Source organism: Argopecten irradians, chromosome 12 (assembly GCF_041381155.1).
Source record: "Argopecten irradians isolate NY chromosome 12, Ai_NY, whole genome shotgun sequence".
Classification (NCBI taxonomy): domain Eukaryota; kingdom Metazoa; phylum Mollusca; class Bivalvia; order Pectinida; family Pectinidae; genus Argopecten; species Argopecten irradians.
In genome coordinates this window covers 39,698,055-39,712,273 of record NC_091145.1, presented here as the reverse complement: position 1 = coordinate 39,712,273, position 14,219 = coordinate 39,698,055, and the positions used below count along the sequence as shown (strand labels likewise).

The window sequence follows — 14,219 nt, the reverse complement described above, 5'->3', positions numbered from 1 at the left end:
GATAATCGCACTTTACATATTTGATCACATTGATTAATTGTACAGTCAAAGAAATAATAGAGATGATGAAAAATGGGAACATATTATGTTTGAGGTCTCTCTTGGATGGATAATTTAGAAAGCTAGTTTGGTCTTGGTGACAAAAGGCGATTTTCAATAATAATACTAAAACATGTTCTGAAATGAATTTAGAATGAACGTTATTGATTTCTAACAATTTTATAAGACAATATAACATATGTATTACACAGATATTCATTGGAAGAACTAAGATAAATTGCAATATGAGCGAGTTAGTTCTAATAAACTGCACTGGAGTATTGTCAGAAAAAATAGAGAAATTCGTGACGAGTACTGTGGTTTTTTTGTGAATAATTTTGGATTAGAATTTATGTCATCGCTTCATAATTTAACAGATTTTGATTTATGTAACACCTTGGTGGGTAAGAGTTTGCCTACGATTTCTCAAAGAGAAATTTAGAGAGGAATTTAGAATAGGAAATGTGTTTTTTTATAGACTCCTGAAAGCATGCGATTTTTATTGCTATGATTAAATCTCAACTAATTACTAATTATTTGACTTGAACTTGTACATATTTTGTAAATATCTATTTGCTTTTTTTCTTTGTTTATTATTTTCATGTTAAATGTCATTCTTAATGTAATCTTCAATATTGGAGGAAATAAAGATAATAATAATAACGATAATAATAAACATATATCCTTAAGAAATATCCGCTATTCGACTCTATACTGGGGGGTTTTCTGACTCCTTACCACAGCTACAAAATGTACATATATCGAGTTCGCATGCGCCGACAGAAAAAAAGTAGAACTTCCCAAAAAAACTTTGTAATGACGTACACATTTACATGACAGATTCCGTAACAAGCCTAAAACTCACTTAATACGAGTAAAATAACACAAATGAGTTCGTAGAAACAGGAGTAAGAAGGAGTCAAACTCTGATATTACGGCGATTTAGAGATCAATTTTAAAACAATTCTCGTTCCCTGGTAAGCACTTCTATTAATTGAATAATTAATTAATTAACACGTGTTTGTATAGTGCTTCCTGATGAGGCCTCCCGTGAGGTAACGTAAGAAATCAAATAAAGTAAGTTTCATAAGGAATCCTAATATACATCTTAGGAATGTTTGGTGAAAGTGTAAAGGGACATTAAACACTTATACCCATCACAATATCAGGTATGGTAGCTCTGATTGTAGCTACGTCAAGGGCGATCACTCGCAAAGATTTGTTTGGAATAGCATAGAGTAGAAATAAAGGTAAATATATCTGGTCTACACAATAAATATACTCTGTCAATACACATCAATATTTTGATAATGCTTATATGATATTTTTTTTTACAAATACTGGCTTTAGAAGCCTATATCACCTCTATATCTGGACAATACTTTGACCACACTACACAATCTGTCATATCCGATATGGGAACACGGTTGTAATTGGATACTCTTTAGATCATCGTCGGTTATCCACGTTAACCCCTTTTAAAACTCCCAAGAATTTTTGTGAAACTCATGAAAACCCAATGTTTTGTTTCAAAGTGATTTTTCACCCTTTTGCATCAACTATTTTGGTAATCGACGCATATATATTTAGAAACTTCAGATCACACCCTTTTTAGATTGTGTATGAAAAATTATGTTTTTGCGTTAATAACGTTACCATAGCAACCGAGATTTGGGATTTTCATAAAAGTGTTAAAGTTTCTTACATTTAAAGCTCTTAAGCCGATGAAAGTGATTTAAATGTTCATTTAACAACTTAATAATCAAGTATATCATTAAATAAGAGATGGAAGTTCCATTGGATGTCACATTTTCAATTTAGTTTTGGTTGTTACCATGGTTACGAAGAAATATTCCAAACCAATGATTTTTGAAAATATTTTGATTTAGCGCTGTATCTGTCTTGCTTTCGCTGTAGCAAAAATGTTTTATATTACAATTTTGGTTACCTTTCAACATGCATATTGATTTTTGAAGAGAACATGGTCAATTTGATGACACATAATTTATGTTTGGGACTAAAATGTTACAATGACAACTGAAAGCGAGCCAACACAAAAATGCATTTTTTCTGCTTATAGAAACATTCATGTGGGTCTCCAGTCGAATGAAACATGGAAAGATATCTTTTATTATGTTGTACAACGTTTTGTTTGTCTCATTAACTGTTAACAACACTAAATATTTTATATTTATGCACGGGTCTTATTATTTTAGATGAATTTTTGAATGTCAATAATATTCAACATTACGTGTATAATATTCTAAATCATTTCTTACCTATTCCGTCATATGTAGTAAATTTACAAATTGGAGAGAATTGCACAAATGCAACAAAATACACAAAATAAATAAATCGATCTCTTGGTAAATGTAAGTTGTCCTCAGTGGAATTACTGAGTGTATCTGTTTAACCCCTTAACTCCCAACTACGCATTTCTACGTCACTACTACTTCCGTCAAAGGTTATTCCGCCATTGAATTTTTGAGTTATTTGGTCTTGCGATTATTACATCGTTTTTTTGTGAGCATAGCATCAGACGTCATTTTTGTCCACAAACTAATGACGTAACAACCAAAATAATATTTCACTGTCAATGCTGCATTCCGATTAGTCAAAAGCGAGTGAAAATAGCAAGTGACATTTTCTCTCCAGTGAAAATATCACTTATATCTTCATCACGAAAAATGTAATAATTGTTCCTATTTTCTTCTTTGCCACATAGTTACTACTTCAAGTAATTCTTATCCTACAGACATATGTTTATAAGGATCCAGTGTTATCAGGAAAACCATTACTTCCTTGACCCATATTTATATGAACTGTCACATCAATGACAACTAAGCAGAACACGTAATCGTTGTTTTATTTAGCAAAATAAAACACATATAGCATACAAAAAAATCATTTCTCGTTAAATAGGCAGATCAGAATAAAATAGCGCATATATGTCGACATATTTATTACTTTTGAATGTTTATTGGTATAAAAACAGTCCAGTCATAAAAAGAAAACAATTTGTACAATGTAATCGATATTCAAATGACTTATGACATTGTTTGGTATTTTTGATCTTCAGTAAGACGACAACCACAGTCATTGCATTAGAACCAATAGCACACAGATGTCCTTTTTAATTAGACAGTGTATGTTTATATTGGAAGTGTTTAACAATTCTAAATCTTATGGATACATTGATACAAAACACAGGCAGAATCACTGGATCGTGTACCCATTAAAACTGAGAAAACCAAAAACGTATTAGTGGCTTACTAGTCTGTTATATTACATTACTGTCTTACTATCTAGATACTACAATATTATTCTGTCTATTAATGAATTATCTCCCTTGTACAATTATTTAAAGAATATCAATATGGAATTTATTCTAAACTTATACATCTATAGGAGTATAATACACGGCTTAGTACATGTCATAATATTCTTCTTTGATGCTTACCATATTTGTTTCAATCATTTGTTGCTTAATCAACTGAATTCCTGTTTATAATTTAATTTGTATAATCTCTGGCTATATGAAAGGGCTTATATAGACCTAGTCTGTTGCCCAATCCTATTGTTTTATTCAATAAAATTTGTTGAAACGAAAAATTGATACAAAACGATGTTTGATATCACCATTTACAATAATGATATGTTAATAATATTTGGAAACACAACAACGTAAAAGTCGGATTGGGACAATGCTTAGTTAGTAGAGAGGGAACACCAATGGTTACATATGGCACCAGATTGATACACACAGCACACACCTATACACAAATTACTAATAAATAACAAAAATAAGTATGCTCCCATTGTTTACATGAGTTCCATATAGCTTTGTCGATTCTCAGATACTATCCCAGTATAAACAAATACGTTTTGGACAGTGGCGTCATAGTGACAAAATAAATATGGTAACTCCTAAAAGAAAGTGAGCATACGAATTATTATTCACTTGGTTAAGAAAGAGGTAGTACTATACAATGTATTATGTTCAAGTTTCACTTTAGAAAAAAGAAACATTTCTTCAATGTTGTTAAGTTCTAACATTGCACGTGTCGAAAGGTGTTAACCTTCCTGACGCATGTCTTCATAATACAGGTATTTTTATATGAATATTCGAAATAGAGCGTTTAATCCGGTGGTACAAATTTATTTTAAGACACATTTTATTTTTATCTAGTTGACATCTCTAAAATAAAACGGAATATGCTTGTCTATTAGTGCAACCATTTGATATCACAAAGGGTAATTTTACGGTGTTGGAAGTTGTAGACAGAAAAGGAATTTTATCAGCCGACAGAGGGCGTTGTCTCTACCCTCATCCCTTGTATGTGGCATCTATCCTGTTCGACATGTCCTGGTCAGACGGAAGTGGCTGCTTCACTACTTCGCCATTAGACGGTGTCACTGCAAACAAAATCAAAGTACTCAAAGTACTGCAAATACAACGCAGCAGAAACAGAAAAACAGAATGAAATCAAATGAATTTCCAAAATCAAAATATATAAACCATATTATAAAGACTTTAATATCAATTATTTCAAGAACATTCAACTGATCACAGAAAATAATATGTTTTGTTTGATATTTTTCTTAATTAAAGTTCCTACATGAAAATTACAAAGAAAAAGCTTTATTTTAAAGTACACAAAAAGGGCATATGATTAGTTTACTTTAAAACCCTTATGTCTATAAGCCTTAGATAGTAAGTCCAATTTGAATTATCATTAACAGAGATTATGTAAGTTGGACAGAGGAGTCACCTGCAGGCAACAGTTGACCTAGATCTATACACACTCTGTGTATTCTATACAGACTCTGTGTATTCTACCAATCAGAAGGCAGTCTTCCCATGACTACTGATTGGTCCAAAGGAATATTATTCAATGAATAGGGAATTTATGAATGGAAGTTTATGAATGAAATGGTTCAAGAGGTCACCACTAGATGTCATTGTAGGGCAAGTCCTACTCAGTCCTACACATCAATAGTAAACCGGATAGCATTAATACAAATGCTAGTCGCGTTGTATTAAAAACCTCATTGTAATGAAGATTGATCAAATTAACCCCAAAGTAGTAAATAACGGAAAAAAGTACACCTATGCTGGCATATTAAATTTGGAATAAATGGACAATTTCTGCCTTGTGTAGAGAAACAATTCACCTGTGCTTGCCATCACACACTTCCTGTCCTTGACCGGGACCTGCTCCTCCTCATCGTCAACACACCCGCAACATCGGCCAATGGACTCGGCCACGAACGTGCAGGCTAGAATATACAATCATAGTCATTACTGATATACCCTTGCTACGGTAAATGGACTCGACAAGGACGACTCATGCTGGAGAAATACAAGAGATCTCAGAGGGATCTTGGCGCTCACCAAAGAATGATCTACGTCTGACAATGGAAAGAGGGATATTTTCTCTGCTTTTCAAACTTTGACTACATACATATACTATGTACATATAAACTTTGAGAGAGATCCCTTCAGTAATTTCTGAAAAATTAGGTAACAAACTTCAATTATCAAAATTCAAGAAGGCGGCCTATTGGCCATCTTGTTTATCGAACGGTCCCAAAATACAATATGCAGGACTAAGGCCCTAGGGGAACCTGCATGTGAAATGTGAGACAGATCCCTTAAAATACTTTCTGAGATCTGAGAAAAAGTGGTATAAAATTGTTAACGGACGGAAGGACGGACGGATCACGGACCACGGACCACGGACCATATGGTATATTTACATGGTAATTACATGCAATGATACAATAATAACATATGTAATTACCATGTAATGATAAAGTACAACATGTTATTACCATGCAATGAGACCATATGTAACTACCATGTAACGATACAATACTATATGTAATTACCTTGTATTGAGACCATATATTATTACCATGTATTGAGACCATATGTAATTACCATTTAATGTTACCATATGTAATTACCATGCAATGATATCATATGTAATTACCATGCAATGATATCATATGTAATTACCATGCAATGATATCATATGTAATTACCATGCAATGATATATGTAGTTACCATGCAATGAGACCATATGTAATTACCATGCAATGATATCATATGTAATTACCATGTAATGTTACCATATGTAATTACCATGCAATGATATCATATGTAATTACCATGCAATGAGACCATATGTAATTACCATGCAATGTTACCATATGTAATTACCATGCAATGATATCTTATGTAATTACCATGTAATGTTACCATATGTAATTACCATGCAATGATATCTTATGTAATTACCATTTAATGTTACCATATGTAATTACCATGCAATGATATCTTATGTAATTACCATTTAATGTTACCATATGTAATTACCACGCAATGATATCATATGTAATTACAATGCAATGATACCATGCAATAAGACCATGAGCTACATTATATTTGTACCTTGTACATTTGTATTAAGAAATTTACAAAATAACACGGTCGTTGAATACAAGTACTAAACAGTTACATTTGACAATCGATTAATCAGGTTAAGTCTGCAAAAGCCTCTTCTTATATCCTATTACATCTATGATTAGTGAAGTCACAATAGCTAGACTTATCAGGCATATAATCCCGTACAGAAGAAGACAGATACCCTCGGCCTTACTAGTGTGTGTGGTAGGATTCCCTTATAATATACAATGTATAAGTCTGAAATCTATTTATAGTGACGTTCTACATAGCGACATCATTCGGGCAGCTCTGTGTCCTTTACTAGATTTATATTACATATGTGTGGTAAACTGTATACAGAATATAACGATTTTTATTTTTAATGTAGGACAGTACATTGTAAAAATGTCAAGTCATGGTACTGAGCCCATTGCAATGTATGTACATTTGAATGATTGTTGTTTATCAAATAAATAAGTGATAATAGTGCACACCTGTAGAAAGGAACAAGTAAAACTTACCGTTAATTAATAATCAGCACATGGTGAGTGTCCCTGGACCAGACACAGATATATCTGTTTGTGTTCTTCTCCTGTGTTGTCTGCTGTCACTCTAGTTCTGTGTACTCACTGAGTAACAACAATAACATGCGAACGTGACTTTTGTATTACGCCCGAATGGCTATACGTTCGATATACCTCTAGTATTTCCCTACAGTGCTCTTTTAAATAAGAATATTGTTAATCATTATATATATGGTATATCCGCATGATCAATACTGGTTTGAGGTAAAAAGCTATATACGATGATGGCCTACTTTATCAACACTACAAAATAATCCGTAACTATTAAATCCATCGTAAGAAGACCTGTACATTGTACAGGGATATTGCGTAGAGTAGTTCAGGACAGTCATGATCATAGCTAATTAGTCCAAAGAACGCGATATTGCATTGTAACGTTAGCCGCATTATTTCTCGTGTAATATATAAAAGCTTGAATCATTATGTAATCGTATGAATATTTACTGCAATCATAGATTACTTTTGTACATTTTGTATTTCATTTTTATTCACCTTCCAAATTGGATAGAACTATAGAGTATCATTATGCTCAATCACTGGGTTCTCTTATAATGAAATATATAAAATAATTGAAAGCTCAAAAGGTGTAAATCCATTTATTTTTTCATGTCTTTTTAATTAAAAAATAATAATGTTAAAGGGACAATTCAGGCTAAAAGAACATTAAAATTTGTACATATATCGGAAAAAACCCAGTTCTAATGGAAATTAGATCAGTTGGTTTTACTGTAATATGCCAGAAAAGCCCATGGTGGTGAAATGCGTGTGGAGTGTTCAAACTCGCTCGCTGCTGTATGCCGAACCCTGTCCCTTGCTCATAGAGTAATGCTACTTTTGCCTAGAACTGCTCAAATCGCTCTGAGAATAGTGTGTTTACCTTATTAGGTGAATTGGCTCGTCTAAAAAAATTTTTATCACCTCCTCAGTGGTTATGTAGTTCATTTGTTAAACGTGCGTGACGTTGGCTCGGGTATAGATACAGCGAACATATTTTACCTGCTGAATCGTATTGATCAACGATTTATAATTACAACGGTATAGATTAAAATACTAAACAATGACGTGGAATTTGTCAATATTTTATGTTATATGTTTCATAAGAAATGTAGAACAATACATTTATGCCATATGTTGCTTCTTGGTTATGTAAAAGAATTAGCCTGAGTGAATTGTCCCTTTAATGTTTTGCTAACTTATTCTTTGTATTATATACATTCTTCATTTCTTTATACTTACAAATGGAAGTTAACATTAAATGTTGAAAAACTAAAGTTATCGTTTTCAGAAATGGAGGTAAACTAAAAGACTCTGAGAAATGGCATTTCGATGGTTCGGCAATTGAAAATGTTGATAGCTTTAAAGGCCCACCACCTTTCCGAAACAGCTTTTAATTTTTAAAATGGAAATGTAAAACGAGATCGATTATTTTATAGAGTTGCATAAGTTAGCAACTTACCGGTAATGCTACACTTATCATCGTCTTCTGAACAATTTAATTTAGATAAATAAAATGTTAATTTTCATAACGCGGGTCGTCTTATGTTTCCCGCCGTCGTGCTAAATACCGCGCGGTAGTTGATTATCACTGCAGCAGAAGGCAAAATAGCGAGATGAAACCCAACTGTTATCATATATTACGCAGGATAACTTGCATATGTTTGGCGTTGTAACCTCATCTTAGGCCATCCGTATATATTTTCTTATGTTATTTATGATTTTTAGAAACCTTTAAATTTTGCTCCGGAAAGGTAGTGGGCCTTTAATTACTTTTGGTGAAATATAATGGGAAATTCATTATAACACATGAAAAAATAGCTGAGCAGGGGAGAAAGGCTATGTTTTCAAAATTGAATGTATGTTATAGAAATTATTTTAACATTGAAACCCAAATAGGTATTTTTGACACATATGTTGGCAGTATTTTAAATTTTGGATCGGAAGTATGGGGATTCCATAAAGCGTCTGGAGTTGAAAAATTACATTTAAGTTTTTGTAAGAGAATTTTAGGTGTTAAGTAAAGTACTCCTAACGTTATGATATATCATGAACTAGCATTGGTAGACTTCCTCTACATATAGTTAGAAAATTAAGAATTTTTAAATACTGGTTGAAAATCAAGTCTACAGACAATCGTGTTTTAAAAACATATTATACAGATATGATAGAGGGGGTAGTGAGTGGTTGGATAATATCAGTAATGAATTAGTTAGCTTATGGCTAGAATAGCTATGGAATGCTGTTAATATTGACTTATTTAATGAGAGCAGAGTACTGAATACAATTAAAATTCGAATGATTGATAATTTTCAACAATATTGTTTAGAATTTATCAATCCGTCATCTAAGTGTTCTTTATACAAACATATTTGTGGTGAATTTTGTTTGAAACAGTATTTAACTATACCTTTTGCTCGATAACATGTCAAAAACAATGAAAAAATAAGATTATCTTCTCATAACTTAAATGTAGAAACCGGGTAGATATAGACATATAGAGAGACACAGTCGAAAATGTATATGTTGTGATGATGATGACATTAGAGATGAGTACGATTTCATAATTAAATGCAATAATCACTCAGATATTAGAAACCGTTTTATCAAAATATATTATCATAATAAACCTAGCGTGGCCAAATTTATTCAAGTCCTTGGAACAAGAAATAATAAAGAATTATCTAATTTAGGGAAACTTATAGTTTTGGCCATGAAAAAAAAGAAGACTAAATACTGTTTGAAACGAACGTAGAAACATCATCTACACTAGCGTAGCGGTTGTGCACGTGTTGGGTGTATCTGTACTATGTATGTGTGTCTGTGTGTTAAATATATATGTGATTGTGTATAAGTTTTGTTGCACTGTATTTATTAATGTACGTTTTCTGATGAACCGTAAGGTGCAAGGAAATAAAAGAACTGAAAAATTTAATTGGGTGGGGTTATGGTCTACTATAAGCAGCAAGAATAATTACAGGCTTAAGATCAGACTTCTCATAATAAACTTTATACTGAACTTGGTTGGGAATATCTGACTGCCAGAAGAGAAAAATATAAATATATCATGATGTATAAATCAATGCACAATATATCCTCTCAGTATTTACAAGATATTCTAATACCCTTTATCAATAATCCTAATGATAATCGCTACTCTCTTCGTCACACAACACAGTTTAATCCCCCAATTTGTAGGACTAACAATTATTATTATAGTTTCTTTCCATTCATGTGCCGCACAGTGTAATACCTCAGATGAAAATCCTTTTAACTCTCCTTCTCATGCAAGTTTCACCTATTTGATAAAAATAAAGTTACTGATATGATATCTGTAGATACTTTTAAATCTGAAGGGGAAAGTAGGGCAAATATCATACTTACTCAACTTAGAAATAGTTGTAGTGATTAAAAGTCTGATTTACACCATGATCATTTAACTGATAACCCATCATGTAGTTGTTCTGATTCATCTGAGACAGTTTTTCATTATTTTTTGGAATGTCCCCTTTATATTAATATTCGCAATGAATTATTCCAAAACAACAACAGATACAATAATACACATAATCACATTAGTGTTGATACATTTCTATATGGATGGAATATTTGTGATATTAATATAAATAAACAAATGCTTAACAATATTCAACATTTCATTGGAAAGTCTAAACGATTTAATATTTGTAAAATTTAAGTCTCTGTTATTGACTGTAGAATTTAGTATAATCCTTGGTTACGATGGAACCCAGTTGAACAGCAATTCTGTGTTTGTGTGTTAATAAATTAATTTAATAATTTAATAAATATATACAATTATACACAAGTTCAGACCTTATCAGATAATGCACAAGGACATTTGGTTAAACCACCTAACTGTTTGTCAGTCATATTAAAATGTTGTATTTCATATGTATCTATTTCCTATACCTTAGTTCGAAAATTGCTATATCTGTATTAAGTTTATAATGTATGTGTTTGTAATGGTGTGTATGTGAATGTATGTATTTATGTAATTTGTATACATAACCTAATAGTTACCTTTTCTATGTTTAGTTGTTATGTAATTATTTATTTCAAATATTTTAACCTGTTATCTACACATGAAAAAAATTTATATAGCTTTGCTTGTTATTCAATCCTTTTGACTGCAACATCATGTCAATAAAAAAAAATTTTAAAGTAAAAAAAAAATAAAAAAAAAAAATACTAATAACAATTTCATGAAAACGGTATTTGCTCATCTTCAAATAGGCAGATTTCTGGTTGCTGTACAATCCAGCAGATTTTAGATAGCAGAGAGTAACGCAATATCCACCAGTCTTGCGAAATATCTTTTCAAAAGAACACCTTGATCATCACGTATATGTATGTCACGTCCTCACTGGGGTTAATAGTAAGTAATGCTGCACTACCAGCTTCGTCGTCTAAATATACACCCGGCGGATAAGACACTACAATGTATGTATATATCATGGTGGTTAACATGAAACGTGGATTATAGCCGACCATGAAAACTAACAACATGTGACTTCTTCTTGTTTTTGTTTCTACGTTCACAAACGTTTTTGTTTCTACGTTCACAAACGTTTTTGTTTCTACGTTCACAAACGTTGTTTTTTTTCTACGTTCACAAACGTTTTTGTTTCTACGTTCACAAACGTTTTTGTTTCCGTTTTTGTTTCTACGTTCACAAACGTTTTTGTTTCTACGTTCACAAACGTTTTTGTTTCCGTTTTTGTTTCTACGTTCACAAACGTTTTTGTTTCTACGTTCACAAACGTAGAGCGATGTCTCATATGTTTCCGACAATGAAACAATACTGCATGCTCATGATTTTTCGTGTGTTAAAACATCTTGCATTCAATTATAGCGGGTGTCCATCTTTCGCCGGGTCAAAATTTCGCGATTTTTATGATAACAAGTTGAACAGCGAAGTAACAGTAAGAAATGAAGATATTCTTCGTACAATATTCAAACAATACAATTTCATTCCACATTGATAATCAGTCCTTTTCCCCGCACGGTTCTTAGGAGGGGCAAAAACTATGGTATAATTAGTATTATTTTAGAAATCTTTAATTATTATTTATTAAAATCTTCAAGACTTAATGTACGGTATTTGAGACATACTCGTGTTGCGTCTCCAGGTCAAATGTCTACTTGTCAGCGACGTAACAGTCTGGTGTATAGATGGGTTCCTTGTTGTTATATAATTTTATGTTGTACTAACATGAGTTACCTGTCATTTGTACACGTATGCCAATATCGAAACAGAATATATAAGGGACTGGGAGTGATATTCAGATATACAGAGTAGAGGGACGGATAGCGGACACACCCTGTGTCTGGTCCAATTTCGGGGCCAACCACAGCATTACTCTGTGTACTTATAATAACCATGGTTACACGTATATTGTAAGTTGAAATGTAAATATGTATTACAGAATGAAATAAATAAAACGTCGACACAACATTGGAGTTTTTCGTCTTTCATCAACACAGCAACTACGTGAATCTTCACAGACGATGATCCAACAACCATATCAATTCACATCATCATCAAACTTTAAAATATTATACTGGCGCCGTTGACATGCGATCGTACCTGGGATTGAAAACTTCGCGGACAACACAATTTTACAGACCAGATTATGGAACACTTCGCGGAGCTACTCCACTTTACGATCATCAGTGCCACAAGAACACAGCCAACCAAACCCATCACCACAAACTACACAAAGAACGAAACAAGAGGAACCAAAAAGCAGAGACCACACGTGCACCCTATATATATACTGACCACTACACAACCAGCACCGTGAATGAGCCATCAACTTATAAAACTTCCTGTGGGGGTATCAAAGGGATTGACTTGATAGAAAATTTTGTTTATTGTGTCTGATTCCACATGATTTAATAATCAAATGACAGTGCGTGGACATAAATTTACTTCATATATATTTTTTTATATTTACATTAAATCGTCTTTATTTACCAAAATGGCGAAATATGGACATCTTACAGGAAAATGGCACCTGAAATCGGGAGGCATTGTAATTCTTTTCATACAAAAATATAGTATTAATACTTTTGTAAATAATTGAATTTTGTAAGAATATGAGGAACCTTTCATTTAGACTATTAACTGTATCTCTTATACAAACAATAGCAATCTTCTATGGGAAAAGCAAGTAAATAACGGCGAAATATGGACACACGCTCTTTATCTTTAATTTGATTTAGAACTATTTCTTTGGAAGTGTAACACTTGCGGTGAGATTTTTCCTTATTTCCTCAATATTCGAATGTCGTCATACTATGTAATTGCGATCGCCGCTTGATGCCTAAACTGATTTTTTAGAAAGAGTATGTGTCGTGGCCGTTGTGTCAAAACATGAGGGGTGTAAAATCGACATGAAATACTTATTATATGTTTAACGCATTTTGACGGAAAGGATTTCACTGATGAGTTTAGTAGACTAAACGAGTCTAATACTGACTTGAACTTGATTACAATGGTCTGATGAATATTTGACGGGAGAAGACCGCACCGTGCCGTGCGCACGCTTTTATATAATGCAACGATGAGTTTTATATTACTGAAGCAACTATGGAAAATAAAACTCAATAAGACATTAAATGAGTAACATTTCATCTTTAAGATATTCAAAATTGAAAAAAGAAAATATTTGAATATTAATTAGTACGTTTTTGCTGATGAAAATATTATATTACTGTAACCCTATTTGCATATTTCAGCCAATACAGATTACCTTATCCTCACCGTATTTCTATCGGCTGGAAACGAATATCATTGTGGTAGAAACAGTTCACACGACTCATGGATGTTGAATATAGAATTTGTTCTACACTCGTAAGTTATTCTTTTTAAAAATTAAAAAAAAATAACTCACTCGTGTTGAATATGTGTAACCTCCATATTATGAACTTAGCTCCTCAATCTAATACAAACTGTAGTGGATTTTATGCAAACCTGATGATTTCTTATACACATTGTATTCTTTAGACTAAGCTTATTTAATTAGGGACAGATGTATATATAGTGATCTACTGTTTCATTTCCGAGATTACAAGAACAAACCAGCTTCGCCCCTGGACCCTGAGCAAGGAGTTGTCGTTCTCTGCA

The 14,219-nt window shown here is 32.5% G+C and overlaps 1 long non-coding RNA gene across 1 annotated transcript; it reads right to left on the bottom strand.

Moving 5' to 3' along the window:
• Nucleotides 1-2,888: 2,888 nt before the first annotated feature.
• Nucleotides 2,889-7,173, bottom strand: LOC138305138 (uncharacterized). Its single transcript, XR_011205660.1, has 3 exons — nucleotides 7,013-7,173; nucleotides 5,215-5,319; nucleotides 2,889-4,455 (listed from the first exon to the last, which is right to left on the bottom strand). It is a non-coding gene; the product is annotated as an uncharacterized lncRNA (long non-coding RNA).
• Nucleotides 7,174-14,219: the final 7,046 nt, after the last annotated feature.